Source organism: Metopolophium dirhodum, chromosome 7, assembly GCF_019925205.1.
Source record: "Metopolophium dirhodum isolate CAU chromosome 7, ASM1992520v1, whole genome shotgun sequence".
NCBI lineage: Eukaryota > Metazoa > Arthropoda > Insecta > Hemiptera > Aphididae > Metopolophium > Metopolophium dirhodum.
Window position 1 is genome coordinate 32,445,122 of NC_083566.1, and position 26,423 is coordinate 32,471,544.

At 29.6% G+C, this 26,423-nt stretch overlaps 1 protein-coding gene and 1 pseudogene across 1 annotated transcript in view; both read right to left on the reverse strand.

Moving 5' to 3' along the window:
• Window positions 1-26,423, reverse strand: part of LOC132949232 (nephrin-like) — a 354,694-nt gene that overhangs the window by 146,010 nt on the left and 182,261 nt on the right. The window lies entirely within an intron of this gene.
• Window positions 5,268-6,498, reverse strand: LOC132949235 (uncharacterized; annotated as a pseudogene).

Here is a 26,423-nt window from a genome sequence, read left to right on the forward strand (position 1 = left end):
GTATACTTAAAATTCTAAAAATCAGAATTTGAATAAATGTATTATTATTTATTAGAGGAAAATATGAGAGTGAGCATATTTAAAAAATCACCCTGTATAATATAGATTTTATGAAATGTAAAAATAAAAGTATTTCGATGACGTGTTTGTTTTAAATTTCTCTAGAATTTCTAGAAGAAAATCATTAACTAACAAAGATATATGTACAAGTAAACACTTTGTACATTGAAGAATCTGAACGCCCCTGTCAAAGGCGTGAATACGATTACTTGGGAAAAATGCTCTCCTAACTTAAGGGCCTCCTGCGTCCGTCGTTGTGCCATTAAATCATAATTATAATAGGTAGTCCAACAAAACTTCCTGACCACATCGATATACGAAATCTCTAGTTAGTAGTTACTTTGTTTATACAATGAATGGCAGTTATTATAATAATATTTCAATGCAGTGTTCAGCTGTTTAAAAAAAAACATAAGACGCTTATCGGATCATTATTTTTTATTATTATTCTACAAAAAATCGTATTTGCGGTGGCCTGAGGTGTGATATCACCACCAGATGATATCCACTACCGGTTTCCATGCACGCAATTAAGTAACGATGACTCTGCGATGAGTGTTATGTAGGTACCTATACAATATACAAGTTAGTTAGTTCGTATTATGTGGTATTGTCATAGACCGGTCGTGTTATGAAATAGAAGCGTACTGAAAGATAACACGCTGTCCGCTATTATATGATAAAAACTAATAGTAGGAACCTCCTAATAAGTATAATAACTAATAGTAAGTATTATTATTAAATGTTCAGCCTCCCACATTGGCCAGATCGTCCCTGTAACCTAAATATATTATAATATAGGTAGTTTGATTGCAGAAGCGCGAGATGGTTACATATTGTTACTGTAACTGTGTATCCTTTAATAAAATAAATACAAACTGCCCCGGATCTTAAAGTCAGTACATCTGAGAGCGAAGACAATGCAAATCCTATTCATTTATTTTTTGGTTTTCTTCGAAATGTAACTTTTTTAGCGGTAGTCTTCCGGTTTGTCCATCGGTAAAGGTCGTTTAATATGAAGACTTGTCACCTGTGCTGACATGCTGTAGAGCAAAAATTCGCAAGAAATAAAAAAAAACTATAAACTTTCAAATCAAAACCGGTTAGTTTTATCGGGATTGATTAATCTACGAAATCAAATTTACAGACAATAATAATTGAAACTGAAAGAAAAATACAAACCACAGAAGACTGTATACCTATTTTATAATGTACTTTTACACATTTGTTTTATTTTATTTTTTTATTAAATCTAGACAACATTTATACAGTGTTATTATTTAAAATAAAATTCCAACGATGTATCTATTTCCTTTAAGTAAGGTTGTGATGTGTATTGTGAATACCTAATTCCATTCGTTTACTGAAAATTAACTGAAAATCAAAAAATGTTATTCGCCCTCAAATTACAGGAATTTGTAAATAAGATAACTTTATAAAACATAAGGTAACATCTAACGAAGTGTATGACAGTTATTTTACATGAGATACGTTATAGTATACTTATGAATAACCTATATAACCATGGGATTACGATGGTATCGGCGTTATTAAAAAAAAAAAAAAAAAACAAAATATATCACTGTGAGATCGAAAAAAAATTAATAACAATTTAAACGCGCCGTGTATACATTGATTAATAAACTAAACCCATACATATTAGCATATTATTTTAAGATCTATGATACATACACATATATTATGTTATACCCTTAGAATTTCGTGTTTGCGTGTTTAGTGGTTGTGCAGGTGAGGTGGTAGGTGGTAGCTGCAGGAAAGGTTTTACGAAAATTATTATAATATAATGTTTGTTTTTACTTGAGTTTCTGCGTTCCGTGTGTGATGCGCGTGCGCTAGCTATTTTATGACTTATTAGTTATTATTATAACATAAGAATCTCAAACTGAACTGCTGACCAGCGCGTGCATAGGGTCTAAAATGCGATTTGTTCGAAAAAAAATATTTCAATTCTGACAAACGTCTCGATAATAATATTATGTAATAAACACACAATACAATTTATCCAATTTATGTAATTGATTTATGTATAGTTGATTCGACTCTTCAAACCGATGCAAATGCCATCGCTCGCGAGTGCAAATTCTATGTTGCGGAAAACGTATTTATAATAAAATTATTTCAACTCAGTGCATCGTTAAACGGAATGACCCGAGAATAAACGGAATATCCAAGGTTTGAACTTTTAGCTTCCAAACGCTGTGTTAGAACACGCGTTGTATAACATTAGTATGGTATTGAGTGGATTTGGTATAAAATTAATTTGTGTGTTTGTGAACTCGCAATTTGAACTTAATATTTTTAAGGTACTGGCCACACCATATAACATGTTTGTTGATATTTATATCTCACTTAAAAATAATTTATTTATTTAGTTCATTAAAATTTTTTTTTTTTATTCATTTGATGTATTTATAATTTGTATTACAATTTTTAATAAGTGAATTTGATACCATAATGATGTAAAATGGCAAAATAAAAATGTTTAACTACACGATCAGGAACTTAATTATATTATAATTATAATATAAGGAATTATTCAGCGAGTGAAATGGGGGATAATTTTTTTGAGATTTGGGATTTGGGATAATTTAAATTCGTATGGAATTAAGAATAATATGATTTAACTAATTCATTTAACTAATTCATGAATTTTTAGGTCATTATGAAGAATTTTTTTGGTGGAATACCTACCAAGGAGAGTCACAACTAAATTAATAAAAACGTCTGAAAATTATTAGTATTTTAATGTTACTTCATTGAGGAATGTCATCTTTAATTATATACATATTGAGTTTAAGATATTATAGTTTAGTATGTGGTTTTTAAACGGAAGGTAAAGTAGCGGTCTGATGGATAGAATTTAACTAAGAAAAATAAAGACCAGGTAAAACTTTTAAGTTTAGCCTGTCAAGACCAGATCAAATGCTTGTGTGACGGTGTCGAAAAACTGGTGTAGAGCATTGTTTTTTTTTTCAATAAACTAGATATTATGTACTTGATGTATGTTCGAGTGTTTTATATGATTAATGCAAACGAGGGGGTGGATGATTATGTTAAGAGTATTTTCTCAAACATTTTAGAAAAGGTTGAAAAAAAGCTTATAGGTCTAAAAGTGTCTAAACGAAACAGGATTATGTGATGGTTTGTTGGATTTTAAGATTAAAATAACTACATGGTGTTTTCAAGTATCTACTCAGAATGAATGATACAAGAATAATGATTTTATTAGGTATAAGTTCTTTACAATGACGTTATTGAAGTCATGGCCACAGATTTTTTTAAGGAGTTTTTTGATATTAATATCAATATTGGAAGAAGAGGTGTTTATAGCGGAAAGCGATATGGTAAGAGGTTATCTATTCGAAAGAAATATTAACTATTTTCAGTTGAAAAACAATTGGCTGTATGTCATGAAAAGAAAAAGATTTAGAGAGATGCTCAGCATGTATGTAGGTTTTCTCAAGGTATGTGATACGATACCCCAAGAGTGGTGTGCCTTAAAATGTAATTTGTTAAAAAAAAAAAGAATAAAACTAAACATTTTTTTTTGTTCTTTTAATGGTACCAAAATCAAATCACAAAAAAACGATTGTACACATTGTGTATAAATTAAATACCGGCACATTTTACTATATCATGTTGTAGGTACCTAATAAGTAATTAATAAGTAGATTTTATAAATCAATTATAGATTGACTTTGCAGAATCGTGGAAATATCAGAGTTAGAAGAGTCAGAAAAGAGAGAGAGAGAGAGCTAGATAGAGAGGTAAGTAACCATTTTAACACTATTGTAATGTTTCACCACAATCCTATTCAATCGCATTGTGGTCGGAAACACGCTGACCGGGATGTGGTTGTAGAAATCATAGTATTGTGATATTGTGAGATTAAGTTTAACACTATAGATATAATCAAAACATAATATTACGAATCATAGACAAATATAATACATTTGTAGTCTGTCTTTGAAATTGTTATTATCATGAAAAAGTATTCAAGTATTTTGTAAGTGAACAATTAATATGGTAATATAACAAAATAAAATAGGCATTATGGCAACACAAATAATATGTGAAAATACCATTATATGCAATTTATAATTCACCGAACTTGTTTATGTACACTCAAAATGTACCTATTAATGATTGACTGATAAATTACTAACATAATTCATACCATTGACAGTTATAATGAAATAAAACAATAAGGATGTGACATTAACTGTAGATTTTCTAAAAAAAAACGTAATATGTCGCTTATTTAAAAATGTTTTTGTGAATACTGAATACGTCAATTTTTATTCATCCAAACTATATGAAACACTAAAAATGCGTTCATATAAATAACAGCTACCTATATTGATTAATAAAATTTGTAAAAACCTTCCTAAAGGTTTATTATGTTAAAACACGTAATATATAATTTTTATATATTTTCACCAAGAGGAAAAATGAGACGTGAATAAATACAAAGAAAACTTCATAACATTGTTACTGTAACATTTTAGTGAAATAATTATGTATTGTTTTAAAAGGAGTAAACGGTTTTAGCGTTAAATTAAATATTTAATTAAAACTTTAAGTGAAGAATTGGTTCCGTGAAATAAATTAAACATCGAATATTTGTTGAATCATAAGTCAACATTCGCTACATTCATTCTCATGTATAATATTATAAATCTATATATACAGTGTGATCACGATTTATGGTAACACTAAATATCTCAGGTGCATGACCTTGTATTGAACTGGGGTTTTCGGGAGGTGATAGGGAGCACTTAAATACATATTTTCAGACCAGTTTCAAATTTTTAGCTCACTCGGTACGCGCATGCGCCATACAACTTACTTTTTTTTAAATGGCAACCCCAGTTTTTTTCTGCAGTTTCAGGTAGAGTATTTTTTTTTAAGCATTTTTTGTATCAACAGTTTTTTTCTATTTTCAAAACTGACCAAGTTAGAGTAAGTCAAAATTTAGATTTATGCATAATTCGTATTTAATGAAATTTTTATTTATAACCACTGGAAATAATAAAATAAGTGCCAAATAAATGTTTAATTTACTTTATCTGTTTACAAATAATAATTTATTTTTACGATATGTTTAGTAAACTCTTATAATACGATTACAATTTAATAGTACCTAATATTAATATTAAATAAAAAATAAATTGTATTAAATACATTTATCTTATGAATTGTTCAAAATTTTCGCCATTATGTTCTAAACATGATTCAAGTCGCCTCAAAAATTCAGTCGAAGTTGCCGCCTTGATTTGTTCTTCACTTAAAATATCACATGCTGCTTGTATTTTATTTTTTAAGTCCTGAAGATTGACAGGTGGATCTGCATAAACCAGTCTTCAAATAACCCCATAAAAAGAAATCCAATGGCGTTAAATCTGGGGATCGTGCAGGCCAAGGAATGACGCCAAAAGTACCAATCCAGCGATTCGGAAATATTTGATCTAAATGTCGTCTAACAATAATTGCATTGTGGGCTAGTGCTCCATCTTGCTGGAAAAACATACGTTCTCGTGTGTCTAATGAAACATCATCCAACAGTCTTGGTAGTTCATTGGTTAAAAAATTAAGGTATCGTCTGCCATTAAGTGTACCATCATAAAAGAACGGTACTATTAGCTTTCCACCAACTAACCCACACCATACATTAATTCCCCAGACCGTTTGAAAATTAGTTTCACGTGACCAGTGTGGGTTTGTGTCATCCCAGTATCGATGGTTTTGTTTATTCATAATGCCATTGTTAGTGAATTTTGACTCATCACTCCAAAGAATATGATTAACAATCATAGGATTATCATATAATTTAATATTGAACCAAGCTATAAATTCCAATCTACGAATAGAATCTCCTGCGCGCAAATGTTGGACAAAATCTATTTTATATGGGTGCATTTTGTGTTTTTTTAGAATTTTTTGGACATAACCATATGAAACTCCAATTTCGCGAGCAACATGCCTAATTGACGAACGTGGATTAGTTCTTATGTATGCTAGTACCTGTAATTCTGTATCGTCATCAAACATATTTGCTCTTCGCCTTTGTTGGTTCATTTCTCTGCCAGGAAATCTTCCTTCCTGATTTAACCCTTGTAAAAGTCGTAAAACATAATTAAATGGTGGATGGTATCTTTCTGGGTATCGTTCGGCATATGTCGCAGCGGCTAGGCGTACATTACGCTGACATTCACCATAAATTAAAACCAACTCAACTTTTTCAGCGTTATTCATATTTAAAAACGTATAATTTATAAGAGTACTTAATAACTAGACATACACAGGTAACGCTCACACTTTAGTACAGGTCTAGTTACAGAATAAAAGTAAAATTATATTTTTCATCAAACTAAATACCTTAATAGTTACATTATCTGATTGTCTTATCGTTATTTGAGCTATTGTAAAATAAAACAAAATTCCACTACAAAAATAGTTAAAATTGTAATCGTATTATAGGAGTTTACTAAACAAATATTATCACATACTCTACATATTGACCAACAGTATTATTAAATTATTATTTGTAAACAGATAAAGTAAATTAAACATTTATTTGGCACTTATTTTATTATTTCCAGTGGTTATAAATAAAAATTTCATTAAATACGAATTATGCATAAATCTAAATTTTGACTTACTCTAACTTGGTCAGTTTTGAAAATAGAAAAAAACTGTTGATACAAAAAATGCTTTAAAAAAAATACTCTACCTGAAACTGCAGAAAAAAACTGGGGTTGCCATTTAAAAAAAAGTAAGTTGTATGGCGCATGCGCGTACCGAGTGAGCTAAAAATTTGAAACTGGTCTGAAAATATGTATTTAAGTGCTCCCTATCACCTCCCGAAAACCCCAGTTCAATACAAGGTCATGCACCTGAGATATTTAGTGTTACCATAAATCGTGATCACATATGCGATTACTTTTTTGGAAAAAAAATAGTTCTACCTACCGTAATACTACTAATACCTATAAACAGTGCTCGACTTGGTGGGCGCAGGAGGACGGAGTACCCCTGTTAATTGTTCATGAATTTTAGAGTATCCCTACTATTATTTTTAAGGGAAACGCACGGGACACTTCATCGTTCTGCATTTTTATCAAAATACGTGATATAGGTACCATCATAATATTTGTCTTATGGATTATTTCATAACCACGAATCTATGAACCAGTCAATATTAACTAGGTATTTTTTAATAAACTATTAATTAATTTACTTTTATTTTTGAGTGTTTTAACTATAATATATTATATAACCTATACTATTTTTTTGGGGGGGGATGGGGGTCTAGGGGATACAGCTTCACGGTTTAATAACGTTTAACAAATGATGGAGACGTTCTTTGTTAAAAAGTAAACAACAAATTTAATTTTGCCAAAACACTTTATTATTTGGTTATTTTTGTTAAAATATTTGACAGTTGATCCTAATCTATTAGTTATCTTTATTATCTTTTATTATACATCACTTCTGTCAATCGTTAAACAATACATTTAAATATTAAACTCTTTAATAATACGTAAATACATCATAAATCAAAACTCCTAACTATGGCATTTATTCTAATAGTGTATACTAAGTCATAAATACTGGTATTTTATATTTTTAACTGAATGTAATTTAACTAAGTATCTTTGGATCATCGCTACACCTCAAAAACTACAAAACCTATTAACAAGATGTGTAATAAGAAAGTATTTTCCAATATTCGCATTTTAAAGAGGTGGTCAAACAGGGATCTTGAGATTCAAGGTGGAAATTGAAATTTTTTTGTTTATTGATGGTTGCCATTGGTTGCAGATTATAATAGTAATAGAAGAAATATTAGTATTATTTTTTTTTGTATATAAATTGTTTCCATTGGTTACTCGAGCAGATCAGGTATAAGCATACATCGAATTGTCGCGTTTATGTCATCGAATAAAGAACCTATATCTTAAAACCAAATGTATATGTGTAGCTTATATACTTAAAAAATACTTAGTTGAATTTGACGAAAATCTCAGAGATTGTTTTTATAGATGTCAGAAAAGTTAAGAGAGTAAATAAGAGTAACTAGAACCAAGTTAAAAATATAGGTAATAAGTGCTAAATCCAATCCCCGACTTGCGGTTTCCAATCTAGGTCGAATTATTTCAGAAAGCTAGGTACACTGATGCCGATTTGTCTGTGAACTCAGGTACACTAAAACTGAGATACTCTCAAACCGAGATACACCTATTAAGCGTATATTATACTATATATCATTTGCCGCAAATTAAAAATTGTACATGGGCGAATCCGGGGTATTCAGCTAGTATAAATATAAATATATAAGCACAATGGCTGTGAAACTGTTGTTATTATAATTTATACTGTAAAACAAATAATAATAAAAGTGTAATACAATTAAATAAACACCCTACAACGTGTTCACGATTTTTAACGTATGATTGAAAAATGTCGAATTCCAATAAACTTACTATACTAACAATTCATTATTACAATAATTCATTACAAATGCATTTTATTTTTGCCATTTATTACAAATATCTGAAAATATAACGATTGCGTGTAATACGATCAAACAAATTTAAATACATTGAATATAATACTGTTGTGATGATTGTGTTTATATTATACTAGTATGATATCATTATTGTAATACATAATATATAACTACCATTATATCGTATTTATTATTATTATTATTTTATTTTTTAGCTTTACGCGAGATAAAATTTTTTGTCGATTTGGCAAAATATAGTAAAAAAAAAATCTACTAGCAATCCAGCAACAGCAGAAAATAATATCCGATATATACATGTACGCTTTCTATTAAAAGGCGCACTAAGCAAAAAAAAAAAAAAAACTAACCTAGATGGGATAAACGCGCAGAAATAGGAAAAACAATCGCGGGCGCCGATACATTTTCAGCTCGTTAAACCCGGTGTAGACAAATAGATCTCAAGCCATTATCAAGTTTGCGAAAATAATATATTTAGCATTAGGATGAAATTCGTTAAAACACACACACACTAGCACACAGTTAATAAGAGCAAAATATTGCAAAATAACCTACCGACCGATTGAAGAGTTGCTGGCCCCTCTGATCACGGAAACCTATCCATATATTATATTTATAGGTACTTTTTTAATTAATATTAGTTTTTACCATCAATATTATATCGAAAGTATTTTCAACATTTATCCTCGGATATAAAACTTTTAATAAATACGATTAACACGAGATAAATTTTTTTTAACAATATTTTATTGTATTACGTGCTATTATTTTAATAAATAATCAATCATATTTTATAAGAAATCAATATTAATTATTTTGTATAAAATATAATTATTATTCGTGAACGCCTATAGTTAAAAATTAATTTAATTGAAACATTTGAAACTCAACAGAAACATTAAACGTACTTGTCTATCATTATTATAAAATTGGATTATAATATTATAATCCCTTAATTTCCAAAATTGCAAGCGACATATTTCCGAAAACATTCAGTCCTACTATAATTTTATTCATATAAAATACTAATGTTAAAAATCACTGATATTTACACTCCCAATGTTAAAAAAAATGAAAACGATTACTTCAAAAAACTGAAAAAACACGTAAACTCATTCCAATAGTGTAGACCGTAAATAATCGGTGGAATATCACGAGAAGAACAATTTTATTGTACATTTGTCAATGTCAAGATTCAAGAAAGTTTTTTTTTATTTTACTTTTGTGAAAATAAAATGTATTGTTGTACTTAAATGCAATCTTGAAGTTTTTCCAACCAATTGAATGTACTTCAGTACTTCACCAATAAAACTATATGATTAATACTGATGACGATAATGCAGTCCGTGATATTAGTATGATCCTCTGTTGACATTATAATAGTATACAATAATTTTACATTAAGTTAGTAAAAATATAAAAATTTTAAAAAATTGACACACTTTATTTTAAAATTATAGTTTTTTTCAACTTTGATGTAGATACATACATGTATACAGCGTTTGTATAATATGTGCTACGTATATTGTACATATTATATATTATTATAGAAATGTAGTTTTGTAAAATGTCAAGTTTTTTGTTCAAAAAGTTACAGAACCATAAAAAAATAAAACAGTTTAATTATTACAACTGTAATTACAGGAATTGTGAAAGCTTTACGTTGACAATCATTAATAAAATTGTTATTTTAATTGTTTTATGCGATTAACTATCGTATTTAAAACATCCATTCAGTACGTAAATAGTGAGAATGTGAATTTGTTTTGTAATGAAACGATTGTATATCGCACAATGTGTGAAAAAATGTGTTATTAAATTTTTACCTATTCACAAAAGTCGTTCCATAATAACGGCCATCGTTATTAATTTTTATGCACCTTCATATTGCCGTTATATTGGAGGAAACTTTTTATTGTTTTAATTAACGTGGCAGTGTAGCGCTGACGCCTTCATAAAGTATAAAACTTCCGATCCCAAAAAAATAAAATAAAATAATCACTCGAAGAACAATACATTATATTATATCCAAATAAATTATTATAAGTAGGCCTGAAAAATCCATCGTTCCACATGAATGCGTACAAGGATATTAGCGTTGGGTTCTAATTAAAAAATAAAAATAAAACTAAAAACACCATTTGTTCTGCAAAAAGTAATTTTACTAATGAACGTGATAATTAAAAAGCAAATGACCCTATTGAAAAAAAATATGTTTATATGCCACTCGAATTCATTTAGATGAAAAAAAAGAACACGTATATATACAACCATCGATTTCCAAAGGATATAATTATTATTGGATCCCTTTTTTTTTTACACGAAAATTATTCGGGTGGGTTTAATATAACGCCGCATTTGTAAAAACGATATAAGCACAGTTAAAATCTATTTACTACACGAAAAGATGCATACAATATAATATTACAATAATGACGTGACGATGGCAATATATATATATATATATTGAGTCTGAAAAAAAACCTAATTTGAATTAATTAAAATACGAACAAATTGAATGTACAATCGGCCTATCGTAATATTGTTATCGGTACACACATACACACACACACACTAGCCCACGTTCGTGCATATTTTGAAGAAAGGTAGGTACCGTAATTTTGAACGAAAAAACGCAATGCAACCATAAAGTGGCTCAAACGTATATTTATTTTTCAACGGTGACCACAACGGTGTTGTGTGGTTCAGCCGGTTGACTTTTAATCATCTTTGCTTTGGGCTTACATTAAATGATGGTGTGATTACATTATGGCACGGTGTTTATTTGTGCGATAGGCAAATAAAATTATAGACCACGGTGTTTTACAAGAAAACAATACAGCGGGAAACGAAAAGTCGATAATTTATTTGTACATAATATTAGGTACCTATACGCGCACCAAAAATGTTACAATTATTTTGTTGTACGTGATTCGTGGCAAATATTTTTTTACGTCGAAAAGTTTATAGCAGCCGCCTGATGGACTTGCAAATTTCAAAAAGGGGCTTTCAAATACTTTCTAATTATTAGCTTTCGTTTGATACTGACTGCGAATTTCTCGGTCAAAATGGGTGGGCTACGTGAAGTTGGCCAATCTTTACATTTTTTGGATTCACGGTGAAAGTTTGGACTTGCAAGATCTAAAAATAGACTTGCGAATACTTGCGAATAACTTGCAAAATAATAGCATAGATTAAAAATTAAGTACTCAGGTGGGCTAACTTCACGAACGTCGTTCAACACCACAATATCAAGAGCACCTATAGTTGCCCGCGTTGACTCATATTCGACAAGGACAAACACATATAGTATTCCTTTTACAGGGGTTCATAGTTATGGCTGTCGAAGTGCTACCGTAATCGATTTCATGCGATTAAGTACGACGTCTTATTATAAATCGAAGGATAAAAATGGCTTTGATTTTTGTATTTTATGATTTTCTGTTTTTAGTCTTTTGTATTTTTAACATTGCAACACGAATCTGCACCAACAATAGTTTTTGGCGGAGTATACCACCCTGTTATAGGATGGTAAATGCATAATAATATAGAGATACCACAATATGTCTATATATCATATTTTTATAAACAGTTAATATAGGTACAATTCATTACGCGGGTAACGCGGTCCTTAGTACGTAGTCGGGCATTTTGGTGGACACGTGACGCCGATATTCCTTGCGATGGTGAAGGACGGACAAGGACAACTAAAACAACACTGAGCAACGGAAACATCCCACCACCCTCAAAATCACCGACATAAATGATCTGATCGTCTTCCGTCTTGTTTCGGGGACGTTTGGTAATTTACGTGTGCATAGAAAAGAGACTGTAAGAATTATTCGTATTTATTCCTATTACAGGAACGTGTCAACTTCATGGCGTTGAACGTGTTCACCGGTGCAGCGTATATACTACTCGAATAAAATTATGATTATTGTCAAATAATATACGCGTTCGCTGAACTTGGAGCGACGACCCCGTCACTTAAACACTATTATTGTACCTAATATGACCGCGTAAACGGTTTGCTTGAAAAATATAAGCTGCTACGGCACGAGGGCGGGGGTGCAACGATTAAGGAGTGTAAAGTTTCCGGTGTAGGTGCCGGCGGTGGCGATATTGGGGAGAGCAGTGAGAGTTGTGGCACGACGACTGACGGTGACGACGGAGAAGAGGGTCGGTGTGTGAAAAAAAAAAGTAATAATAATAATATATACCTGGTATATATATGCCTATATATATTATATAGTGTATATATTATAATATCGTCTCCGTGAATCGTACCCACTCGGTTTTACGTAAATTCGGCGACGAACGACAACCAACGACATTCGCGCGCGCATAATATTCCCATTCGACGCAGTTATATACCGTAAATCTCTAGCATAACGGTGAAAAAAACAAACAAAATACATTAAAAACAAAACAAAACAAAAAAAAAAAATCCCGAAAATCTGCGAGAGACTGTATATAAAAAATAAATAAATAAAAAAAAAAAAAAAAAAGAAAGAAAAATAATTCAAACCGATGCGCGATGGTGGCGTTGAAAAAAAAAAATAATAAAATAAAATAAACACCCCAGTCAGGACGTGAAAAATAATGCCACGTGCGCGAGTGTGTGCGGTCGGCGGTGACGGTAATGCGCAAACGACCGCGGTCTATATATTATTATTATGAAGCGTGAGCGATTCACCACTCCACCACTCTGGTGTTGTAACAAGAGGGTTATAATATAATATCGACGGTTAAAGAAGACAACAATGTTTGTCTCCGTTTAATTTTTATTTTCATAAGCTCTGTGCAAATCGGCGTGCGTATATTATATCGTACCGCCGCGGTACAACAATATTATTATAAATCTAAAACCACTGTTTTCTGATTTTTCGACCCCACTTTTTTTCCCCCCAGATCCTATAAACGCGCAATTCACGAAGAAATGACAAAGAAATGGTGTTATCGACCCTGGGGAAAACAGAGATCACTTACTGACATATTATTTAATTACTGAAACACAAAACATATTTTAAACGGATTAATGTAGGTACTTAAGTCTGGTTACATCATATTATGCAGCTGCAGTTGTGTATAAGTGTATAACCGAAACATTAGTTCAGATAATTATTATTATTAGTCAACATAAAAAAATATTGAAGATTTATACCAGTTAAAATATTTTTATTCTTTTTAAAAGCAAACCATATTTTAATTTCATATTTCGAAACATGATTTTATGTTTCAGAAAATATTATTGTATAAATATTAAATGCAAAATATTGATTATTTTTTTACTTTTTTTTATTAATAATTAGCATTTTAAATATTTATGAGTAGAGTATTTGATAAAAAATTTATGGCTCAGATAACGGCCCGTTCTCTTTCACACAACTATCTTTTACTAAAACTGTAAATTATTTTAAATAATTTATATTGATTCCATTTATGATAATTATTATAGTAGATCAGACGAATAATAAAGGTTGATATCTAAAAAAAAATTGAATCCTACAAAAATGCATTAAGTAAAAGTTATTATCTCCTTACACTATTATAAATACTTAAAATTGTATGAAATAAATAATAAAAAAAAATCCATACGAATATGGACAAAGACAATTGTTGTTTTATGTGGGAATAATCTACCTGAATTACCTTGAATTCCGTATTATGCAAATTAATTAACAGAACGTCTTAAAAAATCTCACAAACGTTGAGTTATGTTTTTACGGTAATTATGGTTATACGTGTATTGTTTAAATTTATTACACTTATACAATATTATAATAATATAATTACTATTAAAATAAAAAAAATATATGAAATAGACTTAAGTGTAATCATTTCTTTATTTGATTCACCAAGCAAGTTGACAAAAAGTTCTAAGAAATAACTCATAATTTTTATATTTTGTACTAATACTAAACACTATCATGTATAAATCAATTTAATATTACGTATTTAATTTTTATATTCCTACTTTCTACATATTATTATCATTTTTATATTTTAGAATTAGTTATAAGACATTTATTTAATATTTCCTATTGTACCCTTTGCCCATGTACGTAGGGCGTTATCATTTATTGTAAATATTCTTCTTTGCACTAAATCATTATTATTATTATTATAAGAATACACGTAATGTAGTCTTATCTCGGTACATTGTCTATAGCCGATACTTATTATCTGACCGGATGTATATGATAGCTAGGTATTATAATGAAAGAGATTTTCGCAAATGCAGTACATTATGTAATGATGGCGTGGGGAAGGGTTTTCGTCCGTGTAAATGAATAATATTATTGTTTTCATTATTTATTTTTAAAAATATGATATCTTAGTTAGGTGTATCTTACAGCCGATTGTTCCGCATACGCATGTATGGATACCAATAAGTTAAAAAGATATAACCCGAACACCAATATCCTCTTTTCACAGTTTATTATATGGGGTTTTTATTTCTTTTTTCCCCTCGTGTGTACACAAAACTGATGTATAGGTACACAGTACCGTGTAAAAATAATACGAGTAAATAGATAAAGAAAAAATGATCTTATTTATTCCGTTCAGAGTATTATCAAATAATATTTTTTTGGTAAACACAAAACGTAGTGTTTTTCAACAATAATAATATAATATACCTACTCGATATATACACGCATGCTGTATATTCGACTGTAACGAATTATTTGCGAGCTTCGGGCGAGTAAATTATTACATTTCACTCAAAAATCTAACGTATGTAGCACAGTCTTAAGTTATTTGCGCACATACGTTTTGAAATAAACTGACCTCATATTGTATGGGTTATTTATTTGTTTATTTATTTATTTCAAATACGCTTTATTTATTCACTTTATGTAAATAAGTTGATTTAAGTCGTTCCAGTAAAGTCCATGCATAATAAGTAAAAATAAAAAAGATACTTTTAATGATTTAAAATATGAATATTTGGGCGGTGGTAAACTCTCCCGATTTTTAAAACTAGTAAACTATCCCGATGGTAAACTTTCCTGGGACAACTTTATGTTTACCTGAATGAAATGTGTAAGCTCTACTGAGTTGTTTTAAATGTTTTTGCTACCCTAGAATTGACTACACTGCAGAGATTATTGAGATTATCATTTTAAATTTTATATTATAAATGCTATAATACTATAATATTATTGCTCACAGCAACATTGATTTTTATTATTATTATTATTATTTTTAAATAATTGACTTTTTTTGTGAATCACCCTGCATAGTACAATATTATTCATTAGTATTATTTTACATTTTATGTTTTCTTAATAAATATTGTATTTTATTTCATTATAACTATTATCATTATTACCATTATCAAGTGGTTTTGTCCTAATATCTAAGTCCCTAAGATCCATAAAATAATTATGTTACATAGATTTCCTAAGAGGTAAGTATACAGAAGAAGTGGATTTAGTCACAAAAACTGAAAGTTGATTCTGTACCATCTGTAAAAGAGGTACTTTTCTCGTTTATTATAATACTAATATATGTGTTTTTTATGTTTTTTTGATTATACTGTAACTTTTATTTTATAATATATATATATATTATTCCCATTTGTTTAATTTCGGCAGCCACATATTTCTTACTTGCCACTACATTATGCGAAGAAATTGAAATTGTCAATGTGGAAGACGTTATTAGTTATGCCGATGGGGACTCCATGAGTTTACCATCGCCGGAATATCCACGCATGAATTAAAATCAAGATTGTGAATAAAATAAACAATTATATGCAATCGGAAAATTAATTCGCTTGATTAAACTAATACAATGGTTTAATTTGGGAGTGTTGTTTTTATTATTGGTTACATTAAGTAAGCATAGAATAACTATAAGGTAGCCAAAATATGTGTTCCGTGATTCACTTAATGACAAAACGATTCTTTACAACGATGAGCATCAAAACAATTGATTCATTTTTTTAGTAAATGTATCCAATATACTACCTATCTACTGCAGTTAATACTGTTGAAATGATATGTTAGAATATAAGACCTTCATTATTAAATATTTGACTTAACATAAAATGTAGGTAATATTATTTTGGGAAACTGAACTGTATAATAAATTAGGTAGTTAACAAAAATATTCTGCTCATATCGATAAGTGTCTGACGAGTTCTGAACAAATCTCAGCTTTCTATAGACCGTACTAAACATATACGACGGACGCGCAAATTGTTGATCATACGCAAACAATGTGGAAACATAACCTGAACATAATAATATTATACGGAATCAGACAACTACTATTGTGTGGTCAGGAAGGGTGTGGTGCTACTAATTGGATCTCTCAAGAGATGACTAAGCGATAAATGGTAGAATTGTCGATTCGACCAATATTATTTCGACAGTATTTCACTAGACATTAAATATACATCTATGTGTATAGAACAACTGTTCAACAACTTTTTCTCTAATGAACAGCATTTAATATTATTGATGTACGACACAGAGCACAGGTTGTTCAAACGAAAATAAATATTATTATGAACAGCAATGCGAGTGAAATGGTAAAATAATTTTATGATTCAAACTGAATTTTAAACATAGTATAGAGGCAGATGTTAGTGGTGTAGTGACAAATTGACGATAAGTTTCCATACTTAAAAAGTTTTAACAATAATAACCAGCATTACAGCAATGCATCCGAAGTTCTAAAAATAAACCCAACTCAAATGAAAATGCAGCAGACACAAGCCAATCATTCGGCCACAAGTCTAAATTTATAGCCGTACCATATTCACCATTAATTGTAGGCTGTCTCACCCGACTACGGTGTTTCATCATTTCATCGTAAATAAATTACCCCACGACAACTGATCGCGAATAATTGATCACAAGATAGTTCTTCTCAGTAAAAAAAAAATACTAAAACAATATTTATCGCAAATGACAATAGTTAGTACTTATTTTAATATCAATACAAAATGTGCCAATAACCCCTGATAGTCTGGTCGCAGCCGACATAAACACACGCTGAAAAAACGGAGTAACAACAGTACAGTAGTGATAATCGTCCTAGCAGGTAGAAGCGGACAAACAGAATAAAAATTGTCGTACGCCATAATAGTAATCTATATTATCTGACGTGAAGGGCCGTTATGCATAATGGAAAAACTGCGGTTCGTATGCACGTATTATTATAAATGTATTATAACATTCTATAAGTAATATGTCCAATACAAATAATAAATAATAATACCCCCATAGTATTATTATACGAATCGTTCGCGGTGCAGTGTTATTCGGTATTCCAATATTTGAGTATCATATGTAATATGATATGATTATTACCTTCGCTCAATAAATCACAATTTGTATAAAACTCGTTCGTTGCGTCATGAGTCATGACCGTTGGTACAATATATAATATAATATGTATGTAGATATTATGGGTAGGTTAGGTATGCCCGTTCGTTTTGTAAAATAACATAATATGTCAATATTTTTTATCCGTCAGGCGTTCATAACAATAATAATAATAAACGTTCAATATTTCCATGGTACTCTGAACAATCATTTTTACCAGTCTGATCTCCCAAAATGTCGCTGAAGTGCAATGTCCGAAAATAGGTGATTCGAAACGACGACATTAATCGTCGGGAACTTTTACCAAATGACGTTAAGGCGGTTCCGCCGTCATAGACATATAGAAAAATGGACTGGTAGTACAGAGACAATTCTGGGGGCCAACGTAGTTGAAAAAGCTAGCATTTAACTTAGTCTATAATACCTACTATACCCGTTATTAGCGAAACAAGTTTAACAACAGAGATAAGAATATTGTTATAAAGAGATAGTACACACTTGAGGTCCTGTCATATTCACAGGTATTGGCCACAGAATATATGAAATTTCATATATTCTGTGTATTGGCCATCACTTTTTAACAATGTAGGCACTAGGTAATATTGTAATAAGATAGGGCATGGGCGGTAAATCATATACTAATAACCTAGGTAATAATATTATGAATTATTAATTAAAAGCAGTAATTAATTAATTGTATATGATTTTCAAGCTTTATTTAATAAAGCCATGTAATGAGCTATTATTTTAAATCGTCCATTAATTATTTCATCATATACTTAATTCAAAATAATGGCATTTTGTGAAACATATGTGGTAGGTAGGTACGTAAAAACGATATAATCCACCAGCGAATACCTAAATAATATATTGCTATAATTTATCGTTGTCATATTATTAAATATACACAACTACTTACACGCTGGATACAATATATTTGATTATTATTTCCTTTAGCAGATAATTATAATAGGTACACCGTACACGAGTATAGTGTTCGCAGTTTATATACCTACACAACCTTCAGCCACCGATCTGGTTTCCTTTGCAATAATTTACATCATTTTTCTTGGATACAATATCGAATTTTGAACCTTTCACGTTGTGTCTCAATTTCTGTCATCAATTTTTTATACTAGTCTTACAATCTTACATAAATTGATTTTATAACCCAATACCAACAATGTAATAAAATAGTTTTTCCGCATTTAATCAAACATTATCGGCAAACCGTTTTTTAACAACCCAATTTTCAGTTCAAAAATCTGTATGCAATATAATAATATTATGCGTTTAGTTTAAATCAATAAGCAATATAATGAAAAAACTAATATTTTTACATGAAAACCCAACGCACATGCAACTATGTGATTTTTCGTACAATTACTTTGAAATAGCCCCATCTATAGGTAATTATTATTATTAATACTATAATTATTATTACCAAATTCACTTTTGTTTTGTTAGCACGCATACGGCATAGGTACTTATATATTCTACGCATACATATATTACCTGTTATTATATGTCAGTGATTTAAATAAATATTATTCCCTAAATCTTATTTTTAACGATTATGATACTTTACTGCTTTGGACGTTTGTATCGGCATTTTAATAACGTTATAATAAATTGTTAAAAAAAAAAAAAAAAAAGGAAAAAAGATTTTAATTTAAATATATTTTTTTAGCAAAATCATAAATTTATAGCTATAATGCTTTATGATGAACGATCCATTAAAACATTATATTATGTATACATCATGACGTGTAATAGTCTAATAACAATTTATAGATATTCTTCAACCCTGCACGTTTCCGACAATAAATTTATTTTGTTATTTTCCAAACCATCGTTATAATACATTATGGATGGTATAACTAACCTAAGATCGAGCATATTATACCCTGCTTCGACTTGTTATTATTATTATCTTATACGATTACGAGGCATACCAGAATGCACATGTAGATTATCGAAGTATCTCACACACATGCACGCCACAGACTAAAACTCCGAATTTATAGAGGATGAGACTCACGAGAGTACAAAACCATTTTGTTTTCAATTTATATATCATATAGTTATTAACGGTCATGTGGTACGTCGATACGTTTTTTGGTCTCGGATGAAAACATTTCCATTTATGTTTCATATAATTGAATAGTTTCGTAGTTATTATTAATTAATTTTTTTACGATATATTCATCGAAATAATATCTATTTTTTTTTATAATATCATATACATTTTAGAGAAAATGTAACCTTATATATTTATTGTTATTATAATATCATTGAAACAGCTGGGTACTTGTAACTCTGACGTGCACGTATGTATGCTCTGTTTTTATATAGCGTCACTATTATTATTTTTATGTAAAAAAAAAAAGTTCAACGAAGTAAATTACCGTAAGTAAATGAGTTAATAATTTTGTTCTATATAATATAGGATGACAGTACGAGATTTGCATTGAGTAACGCGGCGAACGTTCATAAATTTGGTCAAAATCCAGGCTTAATGTCAAAAGGTATACATAGAAACAAAAAAAAAACCCGTAACTTAAAAAAATTCTGAATTTCTAGGATAAATAATATATCAATTGACAAGCTCACGTGCTTATATATGTAACACAACAATGATTACATTTTAGGTTCTGAGAGGCGCCATGGATGAATTTATTTTACACTGATATGTGTTTTTTTTTGTGTGTGACGTACCCCTTTACGTCTTTATCTAATCGGTATAAAAAATGTTTGGATTTTCAACTTTGAAGGTGGTTTCTAGTAGAAAACTGTATCTAATTGGTACTAAGACAAGTAAAATATTTCCAGTATTTCTTGAAATAATTGAATAAAACATTAAAACATTTTTTAAAATCGATTTTGTTATTTTAGTGGAACTCAAAACTGAATAACAATTAACAGTATAAATACTTTTCACCAAATTATTGAAATGGATTTTTTTATAAATCTTAACATTTTCAAAATATTTTGACTGTTTTTAAGCTATTTAGTATTTATAGACATTTGACTTTTTCGATTTATTTATTTGTTTTTTTTTTTCTATAAATATCGATAAACAAAATTTTAGCTTCGTCATCAAGTTTTAAAATTTATTACAAGATTTCTAATAAGTTATTATTATAGTTATTCAAAAATATTATAGGTACGTATGCGTGATTTCATTGTATACCTAATTATTTGAAGTTTAGATTTGACAAAATTGGCCAAAAATTTAAAATCAATTTGTTATTAAAAATTAAAAATTAAATTTTTTTTGAGAAGGCTTGACAAGTTAATACAAGATTCCTCATAAATATTTCATACTGAAATCAATAATTCTAAAAATATTCAAGCAATATTTTTTTATAGACATTTTAAGTTCAAATGTGGACGATAAAATATATGTAGTCGATGAATAACGATTTTAATTATTTTGTTGGTAAAAATATTATTAGTTCACACGTGAAACTTTCAACGCATCGTTTTATATTTTATATTTGGTATTATATTTGATTAAAAAATCATTCAACCTACCTATTATTTCTAACAGTAAATTAAATAACTTTAATATCAATATAATTATATCACGTTATATACCTTAATAGATTAGGTTAGGCCTTCTTCGGTCAGAATCGTTTTTCGTATAGATTGGGTTATCATTCAATTACAATTTAACACGTCATACAGTGACTTGCTTGATGAAGAGGGGTACATCGTACTCGACAATTACTGTACAGCATAGCGGTTACCAACTTTCTTCCTTCTGTATCATTTAAAGTCATATATTGTCAACATAGATAGCTTTCTTATAGTTGTTAAAAAAACTATTTGTGGCTCAAGCTATTTCTCTGTTTCTATTTTTTTTTTCAAACTTGTTCGTAAAAATCAAAAGACATCTCGGCTTTAATTATTAAACTAAATGTATGATGTCTTTTTAATTCGCCTCGGCACAATGTGCAAATAGGCTACTCCATGTAGCAAAACGAATGAAAACGCCTACATATGCAGTAAGTTAGGTAATAGAATTTTTTTATCAACTCTAAGGCCTTCATCGCACCCAACAATTATTGTTGTGTGTTCTCTTGTATCTTATACATATTTTTGTGGTGTACACAAGACCATGTTTTTAATCAAACTCGTGTGTTATTGTTATTATATACTTTTTATTGAGTTGAAGCTTCGACATCTGAGGTCATTATCCTGAAGGTGATTTTTAGTAAGGGAAGGTGTGGAACACGTGTATATGTGATTAGGATTTGTCACTAAAAACCCGGGTGGGTCACCCATCCGGGAACTAGCGACACCGGCATCATAACACATTGGTGACTGAGGCAAACCACAGCGTCGCGCTAGGCCACTCATGTGTTCTTGTAATCACTGATTTCAGTCATAACTCATAGGCATTATCTTGCGGGCGGTGGCAAGAGGAGCAGTTGTCTGCCTTAATTTTTTAGCGAGTACAAATATATAGTTACTCTTCTCTCCCCACCCGTTTTAAGCTTTAATAATTCATAGTAATTACACGTATTATTTTTATTTTATTTTTACACCATTATACTTAAGGCTGTATTGTATTTTTCCGTGTGAAGAATGTTGTATACTTTTATGTTATATACTAATTTGTCATTCAAATATTTATATTGTTATATTAATGTAATACCATCAGCTGCGATTTTTAGATACTCATCCTACACACTACATACACCATATTATACAACATACTACAATATTATTAACAACATAAATAATGTATAGGTAAGCTAAATTTAATTAAATTAATATTTTTTTAATAATACATTTTTGGCAGTATTTATAGTGTACGACACTACTACCTTATAACAATAAATACCGGTACGGTGCAAATTATTCCAATTATATTTATCCCAAATCGTAAAATTTGAAAATGTGTTATATATTTCAAATTATTTAGGTATTGTATTCTCCGGGGTATCCATAAAGAGGGTAATTTTATTTCCGTTGTTAAATTTATGCAGACAATAGTCATATTCATTTCGTTGTATAATTATTAAAGTGGTTAATCATAACATTATATTCATAATATGACATAAAATTATAATATAACATGACGTGAATTCCTATTCAATTATTGTTTTAAAATTCTACGTACCTAAGATAATAGTTATCAAATGAATTGATCATTTAAAATCAACAAACCCGAAAACAGACATTTTAAATTTAAATTCGATCGATAATTATAGGTTCGCACTCATTGTTAACACAAAAAAACCATGTAAACTAAATTATTACAAATTATAAAAAAAAATATAATATAATATAATATCTACTGTAAATATTATTTTCTATATCTCTGAAAAAAAATTTAACAAGTCAAACGAATTGCTTTACGAGCGTAAACAATGAAATTAGTTTCTTCCGACTATTGAGAATTAAAATCTCCCGAGAGATTCTGCAATAATCTTTTAGGTAAACAAAGAGTAAAAAATTCTAAAACCAGTACCTATTATTATAATTTTAATTTTTTTAATGTAAAAACAGTCTATAGTTTTTTTCGATTACAAATAAATTGCAGTAGGTAATAAACCCAGCGGTAAAATGCAATTTTAATTTAAAATACAACGCTCACAATTATGTTGACGATATATTTATCGTACCAATCAAAACCATTTAGGTATGTCTACCAGATTTTATAATCACCTTTGCCATTTTATAATAATTTTAGATCTTACGATAAAATTGACGCGTTTAATCTTTTATAAATAATATATTTATATTGTCCAGTGTGTGTGTCAGCGAACTCCTCCTAAACGGCAGGACCGATTTTGAAGATATTTTTTGTGTGTGTTTAAGTGGATCCCTGGTTGATTTTGATTGACAAATGGACCTGGTATAAGTCCAACCCGGAGAGGTGCTCAAATAGAGAGTTTAAGATTTACAATGGAAATTGTTGTTTATAAATGGTTGCTATATTGGGTATAGGAGAAATGAATAATTAGTAGAAATTAGTATTTTTATTGTTTATAAATGGTTGCCAAAAGTTACTTGAGCAGATGAGGTAAAAGCATTCATCAAACTACTTAACCGATTTTGTGAAAATTTCAAATTTTTCTTGGAGATATCAGGGAAGTATAAAGAGTAGTTTAAACCACGTTTGATGTATACCAAGATGTATATCCAATCGACCACAGATGAATTGTCCATCTTTGGTCAAATTTAAAATTTAAAAATGAAAATGATTTTGTAGTTAAAAATGTTCAACTTTTATAGCTAAGGATTAAAAATTTAAAATAAAGTTCCACGTAAGTAGTTAATATACTGTAACCAAAAAATCTAAAAATATATAAACACAGTTTTATTATAGTTATTTTAGAATTTTGGAACAACGAATAACGATTTTAGTTATTTTGTGATTTAAAAATATTATTCGCGGGTACTTGAGATTCCTCATATAATATTAATTCAGCTTATCGACTACCGGCTACCTACCGTATTAATATTAACAATATAAGCATAATATAAAATATCCTAGGCTGACAAACCGTCTCCGCTCAGAATCGTTTTTCGTATACAATGATAATACTATAATTCAAATTTAACGCCATCCATTACAGTGACCCACTTGTAACCTACTGTACAGCGGAGCAACACCCACATACCCGCTTTTCATCCTTACATAATATTATGCATAATATTCATACAAAACAATGCAAATAAATAATCAATGGAATCGTGTCAGTCACGCGTATTTACCCGGAAAGTCGGTAAATTCCGTGGGCCGATTATTACATGTTTATTACATGACGTACATTTTCATGTTGTTGAATATTATTGTAATTCGTAATTAAAATTATTCAAATGTTATGCTATTTACGAAACATAATATTGTATTATGCTGTCCTCCGGAATCGTAAATACAGTGTGACGGGTGGAGGGTAGGTACAACGCTTATCACTGACAACAATAATATTATTTTCAAACTGTATGTAAGACGCTATATTATACAGTACATGGTATTATAATATTAAACTACCTGATTGTTTTGATTTTTTTTCTTACGTGTTGGTTGGTCGGTTACTTGGTTACCAACCAGAAACATTTTGTACATTTCTAGCTACGGGAATTCTCTAAGTGTGTTTTTATAATTCCTATAAAATGTCTCGTATATAATATAGTTATTGTACATTATATACCTTCGAGACGATAGCAAAAATGCACTTAATAATAATATTGTGTATGAATTTTTCTGTGTACATTTATAAAAAAATGTTTTTACTGTACGAATAAATGTTTCTAACGTAAAGTTGAATATTTTTGCGTTCAGATATTGTGTACGGATTTTTGTCGTGTTTATTGTTTTTGTGAGTTTCTCAAGACGTGGCCGCATTAATTGATATTTATGTTAAAGCCGTCGTGAGTAATTATGTGAGAGGTATATGATACGATACCATCATACCCGTCATTATATCTACACGAATCTACGTCATGTTATATATTTGCATACAATAAATGTGAGTAATATATTTACGCACGTGTAACTTTTGTAACTGAAATCAAATCAAACATACCGATTAAAATAATATATTGTGTTTGTTTTTGAAATGATTTATATTTTATCACCGCAACGGTATAATATGAATTGAGAAATTCCTTATAAATAAATTATAATACACTTAAATGATACGTTGTAATAATAATTATTATGATAGTTGTACGTGGCGTTTGATGGGTTTTAATTTTTAATGTAGTTTTTATTTTTTTTTTTTGCTCGCGTTGAAAATAATAATACTATAATATAGTAATTTGTATATAACGTTTTCCCGTAATACCTACGCCATTAAATCGCATGTCCGACAAATTACTATCGTTAAAATTCTTTTCTCCGTTCCGACAAAAATTAATATTATGCGAATAATAACCGTCGTATTATTATTATTATTATTATTATTATTATATTATATTGGGCGTCAAACTCGATCGGTGCCCCCGCGCCCGAAAACACGAAACGAAACAAAACGAATACGACTGCACCACAAGCATCGAATCGTACGCCGCGAAACGTCCGTTATTATATTATTATTATTATCATTGTCCGAGTGTCGGACTACACAACATTAATATCGCGGGTATTAATTCATTTTTAGTGACTGCCCCTGACAATCAATCGGCGGTGGCGTTCTGCGGTATAACACATTATACCATCGTTGTTGTTGTTGTTATTATTATTAATATTATTATCATGAACAATATAAGGTACCTATATTATAATATTATAATGTATATCCATCGGACGGCACGCAACGAAATTGGTCCGCTCGAACAATCGGCCAAACACGCCGGTGATTTTAATTAGAATACAGGCGACCGGTGGGCAGGCATATAGATTGTATATTATTATTATAACTTATATTATTATGGCAGGTATGTTCGTACAACTCCGGTCGTATTTTCGTTTTGTTTTTCCCCCTAATTCTTAACTATATATATACAAT